Here is a 9,480-nt window from a genome sequence, read left to right on the forward strand (position 1 = left end):
TAAAATAACAATATTCACGGGGCCAGGCCGGTGGCCGAGTGGTTAAGTTCTCCAGCTCCGCTTCGGCAGCCCAGGGTTTTGCCAGTTCGAATCCTGGGCGCGGACATGGCACCGCTCATCAGGCCATGCTGAGGTGGCGTCCCACATGCCACAACTAGAAGGACCCACAACGAAAAAAAAATACACATCTATGTACCGGGGAGCTTTGGGGAGAAAAAAGAAAAATAAAATCTTAAAAATAAATAAATAAAAATAAGAATATTCATTCAGAGCATAGTGGTAGGTTCCTAGCTAAGTAAATATCTTAATTAGTACTGCTACTAATACCACTTTTCCTGTTTCCCATAGGCCTAGACAAAATAAAAGCTGACCCAGAGGCACTAAAAGGTGTACACTGGTACATGGGTAATAAGCAAGGGGACCTGTGAATGGAGTTAAGAGGGTAGGATCTAGAGCCAATGGTGGGTGTTAGGGTTTCTCAGAGGCAGCATTTCCTGGTCACACTGAACTTTTGCCTCAATATCTCAGATGTGCTACAGAAAAAAGAAGGATCCTGCACTTCCTTCCTCTCAATCAGCAACAGCATCTGAACACAAGGCTTTATACTAGATGTGACCAACTGCTACCAAACAAAACTTTAATGAAGTTTTGTTTTTTTAAGAAAGCAAACAAGGGGCTGGCCCGGTAGTGCAGCGGTTAAGTTCACATGTTCCGCTTCGGTGGCGCAGCGTTTGCTGGTTGCGATCACGGGCGCAGACCTACGCACTGCTTCTCAAGCCATGCTGTGGTAGGCAAGATGGGCACAGATGTTAGCTCAGGGCCAGTCTTCCTCAGCAAAAAGAGGAGGATCGGCAGCAGATGTTAGCTCAGGGCTAATCTTCCTCAAAAAAGAAAGCAAACAAAAGTTGTTTTATTACTTTTACTGGTGACCTGTAAAAGGATCATCCACAAAAACCCACCTATATTCTCCATTCAAAGAATACTAGATGAAAAAGAAACTGAAAAATGGATAGTATATGTTAATTTTCTTTTTCATCCAATTACTGGGTTTTTTAATTAGTCCTGTGGCTTGATAAACTTTAGGGACTGCTTAATGATTCTTTTCTATGGCTGTTACCCCGGCGGGCCAAACGAAGCTTGGGAGTTTGGGTGGGGGGTGGAAACTAAAGGCAAAAGCTTTTATGAAAAGATAATAAGGTTTTTTTGCCTTTTTCAGTAAAATCAAAATATATTTTGGCAGAAAGACCAAATCTAGCATGTTAAGTAATAATTTTGACTGGAAACTTAGTCCACACTTTAAGAAGTCCAATAACGTAAATTCACTAACAAAGCTCCTGCGTTAACTTTCCATTATAGGAAAGTAAGAGAACAATGTGCCTCTCCTCTGTACCACCTCATGAGTATTTTTACAGTACCTACACATATATCTCATTTCAACCTCACACCAACCCTAACAGGCAAGAATCCTTGGCCTCATTTAACAAGATGAGGATGCTGACACCCCTAGTTTAGCTGGCTTAACCAGGACTGCTCAACTGAAAAAGTTTTAACAGTGCCAGGACTTACACTCTCCTCTTTTGAAGCCAAAGCCAAAGCCCTTCCTGTTACTATCACATATATTTCAAATCCAAATAAAAAGATAAAACTTCCACCAACTACACATGATAATCTTGTAGTTTTCTTCCTTACAAGACATCATATCTTTTGAATGGTATGTTAATAAGTAGCATTCTATTCATTTCCTATCCTTGATCCACTCTACCGCTTTATAGCATCTTGTGGCAAATTAGAGTACTCTGAAATTTAAGGGCTCTAAACTACCAACAAAAGGACTGCCAATGGACCGAAAACTAAAATTTGCAAATTCCAGGACTGACTGATTCAAATAAAAAAGAGGAGCAGCAAGCTGACCATTAGCCCATAAAGAATCCATACACCACTTCTTATACATACTCATTACTTTTTATACATCCTCAGAGCAACTTTGAGACACCATTCCAGACACATCTGGAGTAGCAGGGAGCTGGCTTTTAGCTAAGAAACTCTGCTTAGCTGCAGGGCAAATGTCAAGGGTCAGTCCTCTTGTAAAGCTCCATAGGCCCCCTGTCACAACCTATGCAGATGGAACGAGGTAAAGGGGAAAAGCCAAGGGCAAGGGAGAATGCTAACAGAAAATTTAGTGCCAACTCTCACAAGTGTGCTCCTGACATCTCGGCTAGAATTGTGCAGAAAGCATCAATCCATATAGGAAATGCACATGAAAGAATTTTTCCATGCACTGAAGAGAGAGAGGAAAAAAGAGGGAGGTGGAACGAGAAAGCACGGGGTTCGACCCAGGACATCAGATAACACAGGGCTGCAGTGGGGAGTGGGGAGATGGGGGGTGGAGGGATGGGGGGTGGGGGGTGGGGGGTGGGGGGTGGGGGGGGTGCCTTGGACTGGGAGCCAGGAGACCTGTTTGGAACTCTCACACTCGCGACATGCGGGGCCTCGGCCAATTCGGCGATCCTCAGCCCCCGAGTGTGTAAAACAAGGATAATCATCAAGGACTTCCACTCGCCTCCGCCGAGGCTCATCCGAGACAGGGGATGTGAGGCCGCTTCGTAAACTGGAGCGCACAGTACAGGCTGTTACCCCGCCCAGCAGCGGCAACCCCCCGAGCGGAACGCAGATCGACCCGACACCCCAGAGGCCGGCCGGGGACCGAGCAGACCCGGCCGGTCCCCGCCCAGAACCAGCCCCGCGGCCCCACAGAACCGCCTGCGTGTCACTTCCCCCCCACGACCCCGCCTGCGCCGGCCTCCGCCCCGACCCTCCTCGCCGTCCGCCCCAGCCCCTCCGGCCCCGGCTCCCTCCCTCGCCGCGGCCCCCTGACTCACGGCCCCAGGGGCTCCTCCGGCGGCGGCGGGCAGCTTCGACCCTCCCTCACAGCACACAGCGAAACAGCACCCGGGACCGCCAGCTACTCGCCGGATATACGTCACACCCCTCCCCCAGCACTTCCGGGCGCGTGCTTGCCCCCGCCCCTTCGTAGCGTCACGGCGCTCCGCATCCCCGGTGCCGCGCTCCCAGCGACGCGGGCCGCGGAGGGGCGGGCCTCAGGCGTGATGCAGCGCGCTCGGGGACGGGCCCGACTCGGCCCCGCCTCCTTCCGTACGGCGAACTGGGCGCGCGAGACGTGGCAGCGCCGCGGCCCGGGGGTGGGGGCGACCTCCTGGAGTCCCGCGGTGGGTCTGGGCGCTAGCGATCGCGGCTTCCGATGCGACTGTCTACCCGGGGGCACGGGGAAAATCAGAAGTGGCGAGTGACGGTGAGTGGGCTCTCGGAAAAAAGAGTTGACCTGAGAGCCCTCGACCTAAGGTGGATCCCAGCAGGCTTTTGCTTTAAGTCACGTTTCCCTGTGATAGCCCGTTTTTTAGAACAGCTGATAGTCGTTGGGCACTTATGCTCCAGGCAGGGCGCGGTACTTTGCATGTCTCATCTCCTTTGACCGTCATTACAGTCCTGTGAAGCAGATACTGTTATAACCATCCCCAGCTTACAAATGAAAGAACGAAGTTCAGGATTATCTAGGAAGGAAGCCCCAGTTCAGACGCTAGGAAGCAGCCAAGCAACTCCTTGGCTCCTACTATGCTGTCCTTCACGCTTTCTCGTTAAATTCTGAGGACAGCCCTATGAGATTGGTATTATGACTCCCATTTTACAGATAAGAAAAATGAGTCAAATGGTGGAAGGATGAATGATGTTTTTGGATAGGAAGATTCAATATCATAAAGATCTCAATTCTCCTTAAGTAAGATTATAAATTTAACATAATTCGTATACAAGTACTAATAGGATTAATAGGTTATGCGTGTGCTTTTTAAACTACCCTGTTTGTTCCTAAAATTCAAATGGAAAAATAAACAAGACTAGTCAGGAAACAGGCTCTGAAAAAGTAGAACAAGGACGGGGCTGGCCCCGTGGCCGAGTGATTGAGTTCGCGCGCTCCGCTGCAGGCGGCCCAGTGTTTCGTTGGTTCGAATCCTGGGCGCGGACATGGCACTGCTCATCGGGCCACGCTGAGGCGGCGTCCCGCATGCCACAGCTGGAGGGACCCACAGCGAAGAATATACAACTGTGTACCGGGGGGCTTTGGGGAGAAAAAGGAAAAATAAAATCTTTAATTAAAAAAAAAAAAAAAGTAGAACAAGGAGAGGGGAAGCACTATCAGATATTACAACATATTATAGATCCCCAGTAATTCAAACAGTTTGGTACCAGTGCAGAGAAAGCCAAACAAACCAATGGAACAAAGTACAGAAATAGACCCACGTACATGCAGAAATAAAATTAAAGTGGCACCTGGCACCTCCAACTATACTCAGAGGAGGCTGGATGGGCAAAGCCCCCCCTTTCATCCTGTGGGTCTTCTGCATTGAGTCTGAATCCTGCCCAGACACACAACGGGGTCAGGCCGTGTTCTAAGGCGTCTCACCAGCTTGAGCTAAACCAGGGGAACTGTGTCCAGAGGGTTTGGAACCCCAGTGTATGCACCCTGGAGGCACAGGGCTGCCCCAGTGCAAGCTAATGCATTGGATTGCCGGCCCTGCTATAAGACTGGTTGCAAGAAGTAGGGGGGGTCCCAAACCACAAGGACGTCTTGGGGGCCTCAGGAGGAAAGAGGAAGCACGAGGGCAGATTCTCAAGGGAGCTGCGAACTCTGTTTACCAGCTGGGCAGTCTTGGGATTGTTGACAAATGCCCTAGGTCACAGTATACTCACCTCTAAAATGGGTGAAAGAGGCATTGTTGTGCATGGAAGCAATTTTTCAAGAGTCTATTTTCAATAAATGTTTCAATTATGTTTTTAAAATAAATAAATAATAAAAAGGTTGAGGCAATTGGTAGTCAAAAAACCCTAAAAGTTGAATCCATAAGTCACATACTACACCAAGTCACTTCCAAATGATTCAAAGGTCTGTCTATTTTAAAATGACACCGTAAAGGTACTAGAAAAATAGAAGAAAGCATGGATGAATTCCTTATAATCTTGGAACGGACAAGACCTTTCCGGTTGTGATTGAAAATCTAGAAGCCATAAAATATTGATAAATTCAACTACAGAAACATTAAAAGCTTTTATATGGCAAAAAAACAACAATGATAACGCTATGAACTCAAAAGACCGATAAGTTGAGAAAAAATATGTGTAATCACGTCATAGGCCAGTGAAAAATGTATGTGCAAAAGACTAATAATACAATAGAAAAATAGATAAAGGATAGGACGAAACAAGTCACAGGAAATATAAATAGTTCTTAAGCATAATAAACTAATAATAGAAATATAATAGGTGTTGTAAAGTATATATAGAAAATAAAGATAAATTTAAAACTCAGTGAGATATCATTTTCACCTATCAGATTGGCAAAAGTCCACCTGTTTACTGGTGGCAAGGCTATTTTAAATAGAGGAGTTGAGGAAGGCCGGTGAAGGTGCCATTTGGACAGAACCTGAGGGATGTCGGGTGGTGAAATGTTCCAGGCTGACAGCAGAGCATGTGCAGAGCCCCTGCGGCAGGTGTGTGCTCAGCAGGTTCCAGGAACAGCTGGGAGGCCAGTGTAGCCAGGCAGGGTGACGAGGGAGGAGCAGGAGATGAGATGAGAGAGGTGTGGGATAGGCAGATAAGAACTGGGAAGGTCCAAGACTTTATGTCACTTGCCAGCTAATGGTTTAGCCTGGCACAATACTGGCAGAGACACGAGACTCCTGGGGCAGAGATAAAGAATTTTATTACCTTAAGCATAGCAAGTAGCATGAGGTTCATGTTTGTATCTTTTCCATTTGGCTCCCTCAAGTCCTTTGGGGGCGATGCAGAGCAGTCCAGGTGGATGCTGCCCATAGAGTGGGTTTGCATCACAGGTGAGGAACCCAGAACTTAGGGAACCCAAATCTTGCATAATGGACAGCAAGCAAACCTGCCTGACCTTTGACTCAGTGGGAGACATTACGACACCGGACAGTAAACGAACCTGTCCCCTGCCCCAGACGGAGATCCTGTCTTTGAGCCTGTGTGTTATATAAACATCCTTGAAAAGAGAGTCCAAACAAAGGCAGCCACTACCTCTGCTCCAAGAAGTGCAGAAATGCAAGAAATTCATGGAGAATTGCCTCCCAACAGGGGGCAAATTTTTAGAGCCTTGTAGGCCACTGTGAGGACGTTAACTTTTATTGTGAGTGAGCTGGAGAGCCAATGGAGGGTTTGAGCAGAGGAGTTTTATGTAATTCTCCCCACTGTATTCTTACTCCCCTTCGCATGCTCAATATTAGGTAGACAGGCTCTCAGAAACTAAAATGGAGACTGACAAGTATCTATATCAATCAGGGTTCTGAGAGACAGAACCAATAGGATGTACGGACATATATGCAAGAGAAGATTTATTATTGGAATTGGCTCACACAGTTATGGAGGCCAAGAAATCCTACGATCTACCATCTGCAAGCTGGAGAACCAGGAAAGTCACTGGTATAATTCAGTTTGAGTTCAAAGGCCTGACAATCAGGGGGCTCCTGGTGTAAGTCCTGGAGTTTGAAGCCCTGAGAACCAGGAGCTCTGATGTCCAAGGGCAGGAAAGGTGGATGTCCCAGCTCAAGAAGAGAGAGAGAGAATTTGCCCTTCCTTTGCATTTTTGTTCCATTTGGGCCCTGAGTGGATTGCATGATGCCCACCCACATTGTTGAGGGTGGTCTTCTTATTCAGTCTACTGAATCAAATGCTAATCTCTTCCAGAAACATCCTCACAGACACACCCAGAAGTAATGTTTTACCTGCTATATCTGTTTCACCTGTTTTATCTGGGCATCCCTTAGCCCAGTCAAATTGACACATAAAATTAACCGTCACGTCATCTATTGGAATTGTCAGCATGGAGGTCATGGGTGACCTTGATAAATGCAGTTTCGGGGGAGAATTGGGGATGGATGCTGGACTGGAGTGAACTGAGGAGAGACTGAGAGGGGAGGAAATGGGGCAGTGACCCTGGACAATGCCATTTAGAATGTGGCTGTGAAGGAGAGGAGAGACCAGGAAGCAGAAAGGGCATGGATAAGGAAAATTAATTATTCCTTCCTGCTCAGTATGGTAAAAACTAGAATACCATCTGTGTTCATAGATAAAAATTCATTCAATGCTTGAGAAGAAGTAAATGCTTGGCCTTTTATCAGCTAGAGGATTTCATATAATGTTGATTAGAAAAATCATTCTGGAGAGCAGTCCATCTAAAATTTGAGGAGGTAAAAATCTTAAGATTTCCAAATGTTTTATCTTGACATAATCTAGAGTGCAATTAGGAAAACTTAATTCTTCTTTAAGTAATTGTATGTTCTCCAGTTTACAAAGAAGTTGGCAGGGGCATCTAACTTTAAGTCCTTTCCTGAAATATGTTTTTATAAATTTCTCTCTGGTTGGTTTCTAATTTCCCTGATCATGATAATTATATAAACGCAAGTTTTAATTTTTAAATGTAGCTTCTTAAATCAAATGCAAGATGCAATTCTTGACTGTTCTCCGTGTATCATAGTTTAAAATGACACTCATCTAAAGGAGGCAGAGATAGAAAATGTCAATAAAATTTCTTGGATAATTAAGTTTATTGTCAAATATGATTAGATGAGCAGATTGTGGTCAACCAGGGAAGATCTGTGAGATCTTAATGACTTACCTTAGATTTCCTCCTGGACAGCGAATCCGTCCAAAACTGAAAGGGTTTTGGAGTCAGCAAAATCACACAAAGAAACAATTATTTTTTTCCATTGTATTTTTATTCCAAATACACCCCACATCCTTCTGAATAGTAAATTACTGTTGTTCATCCCTTGTTGTATCTTTGTAGGAGTTGAGGACCCTGATAAGCAAAATAGTCCCTTCTCCCACTCTTTCCAAAATGACTAAGAAGAAAAAGGCTAATCAGAGCTTCCTGTGTCTTCAGTGGAAAATACTGGGGCCGGCCCCGTGGCCGAGTGGTTGAGTTCGCGCACTCTGCTTCGGTGGTCCAGGGTTTCACCGGTTCGGATCCTGGGTGCAGACACGGCACCGCTCATCAAGCCATGCTGAGGCGGCGTCCCCCACGGCAGAACCAGAAGCACCTACAAGTAGAATATACAACCATGTACTTGGAGGCTTTGGGGAGAAGAAGAAGAAGAAGAAGAAGAAAAGATTGGGAACAGGTGTCAGCTCAGGTGCCAAAAAAAGGAGAAAGAAAGAAAATACCTTTACACCTTTAATCTACCAAGAAACTAGATTACAGCAAATGAGCTGTGACACTCAGGGAGAATTTTCAAGCCTTTTTTATCTTGTTTATAGTCATAATAATGCCTTATCTTTGTATCAGTGGTTTTACATAATACCATTTCATTCCAGTCAAATAGAGCACTCTCAAAAAGGGGAAAAAAATGGGCAAAAGCCTTGAATAGATATTTCTCCAACGATACACAAATGGCCAACCAGTGTAAAAAGATGCCCAATATCATTAATCATCAGAGAAATGCAAATCAAACCCACAATGAAATACCACTGCACACCTATTGGGATGTCTATCAAAAAAACAGAAAATAAGTGTTAGTGAGGACGGGGAGATCGTGAAACCCTCAGGCACTGTTGGTGAGAATGTGAACTGGTGCAACCCTTATGGAAAACAGTATGCAGGCTGCTCAAAAATTTGAAAACAGAATTACCTTCTGATCCAGCAATTCCACTTCTGAATACATATCCCAAAGAATTGAAAGAAGAGTCTCAGATATTTGTACACTCACAGCAGCATTATTTGCAATAGCCAAGAGGTGGAAGCCACACAAGTGTCCATCAATCGCTGAGTGGATAAACAAAATGTGGTATATACACACAATGAATGTTATTCGGCCTTAAAAAGGAGGGCAATTCTGATGGATACTATGCAATGTGAATGAATCTGGAAGACATGCTAATTGAAATAAGCCAGTAACAAAAAGATAAATATTATATAATTCCATTTATATGCAGTACCTAGGGTAGTCAAATTCATAGAGACAGAAAGTAGAAGGGGGGCTGCCAAGGGCTGGGAGGAGGGGGAAATGGGGAGTTGTTTAATGCCTATAAAGTTTCAGTTTTACAAGATGAAAAGAATTCTGGAGATCTGTTGCACAACATTGTGAATGTACTTAACACTATTGAACTGTACATTTAAAAATGGTTAAGATGGTAAATTTTGTGTGTATTTTGCCACAATTAAAAAAATTTTTTTTCTGTGCCTGTCTGTTTTGGCATCTCCATCTTCTGCAGAGTTATTCCCATCCTTGTCAGCATTGGCTTTCCCCTTGTTTTCTTTGGGTCCCGTCTCTCCTTTCTTTGCAGGGGCCTTTTTAGTCTTGGGCTCTTGCTTTGGAGGAGCAGGTTCAGCAGATAACCTCGCAGATCAGCTCTGTGGTTGTCGTTCACCTTGGCTTTATCTCCTTTAGCATGCCC

The 9,480-nt window shown here is 45.1% G+C and overlaps 1 protein-coding gene and 1 long non-coding RNA gene across 2 annotated transcripts in view; one reads left to right on the plus strand and one right to left on the minus strand.

Moving 5' to 3' along the window:
* The window catches only part of SAR1A (secretion associated Ras related GTPase 1A), a 14,665-nt gene extending 11,565 nt beyond the window's left edge, over window positions 1-3,100 (minus strand). Inside the window, exon 1 of the mRNA XM_008517694.2 lies at window positions 2,880-3,100. The gene's annotated coding sequence lies outside the window, so the exon portion shown is untranslated. The remainder of the gene's footprint in view (window positions 1-2,879) is intronic.
* On the plus strand, window positions 3,084-9,265 carry LOC139074480 (uncharacterized). Its single transcript, XR_011524122.1, has 2 exons — window positions 3,084-3,310; window positions 7,874-9,265. It is a non-coding gene; the product is annotated as an uncharacterized lncRNA (long non-coding RNA).
* The last annotated feature ends 215 nt before the right edge of the window (window positions 9,266-9,480 follow it).

The sequence above is a fragment of the Equus przewalskii genome, chromosome 1 (assembly GCF_037783145.1).
Source record: "Equus przewalskii isolate Varuska chromosome 1, EquPr2, whole genome shotgun sequence".
Classification (NCBI taxonomy): Eukaryota; Metazoa; Chordata; class Mammalia; order Perissodactyla; family Equidae; genus Equus; species Equus przewalskii.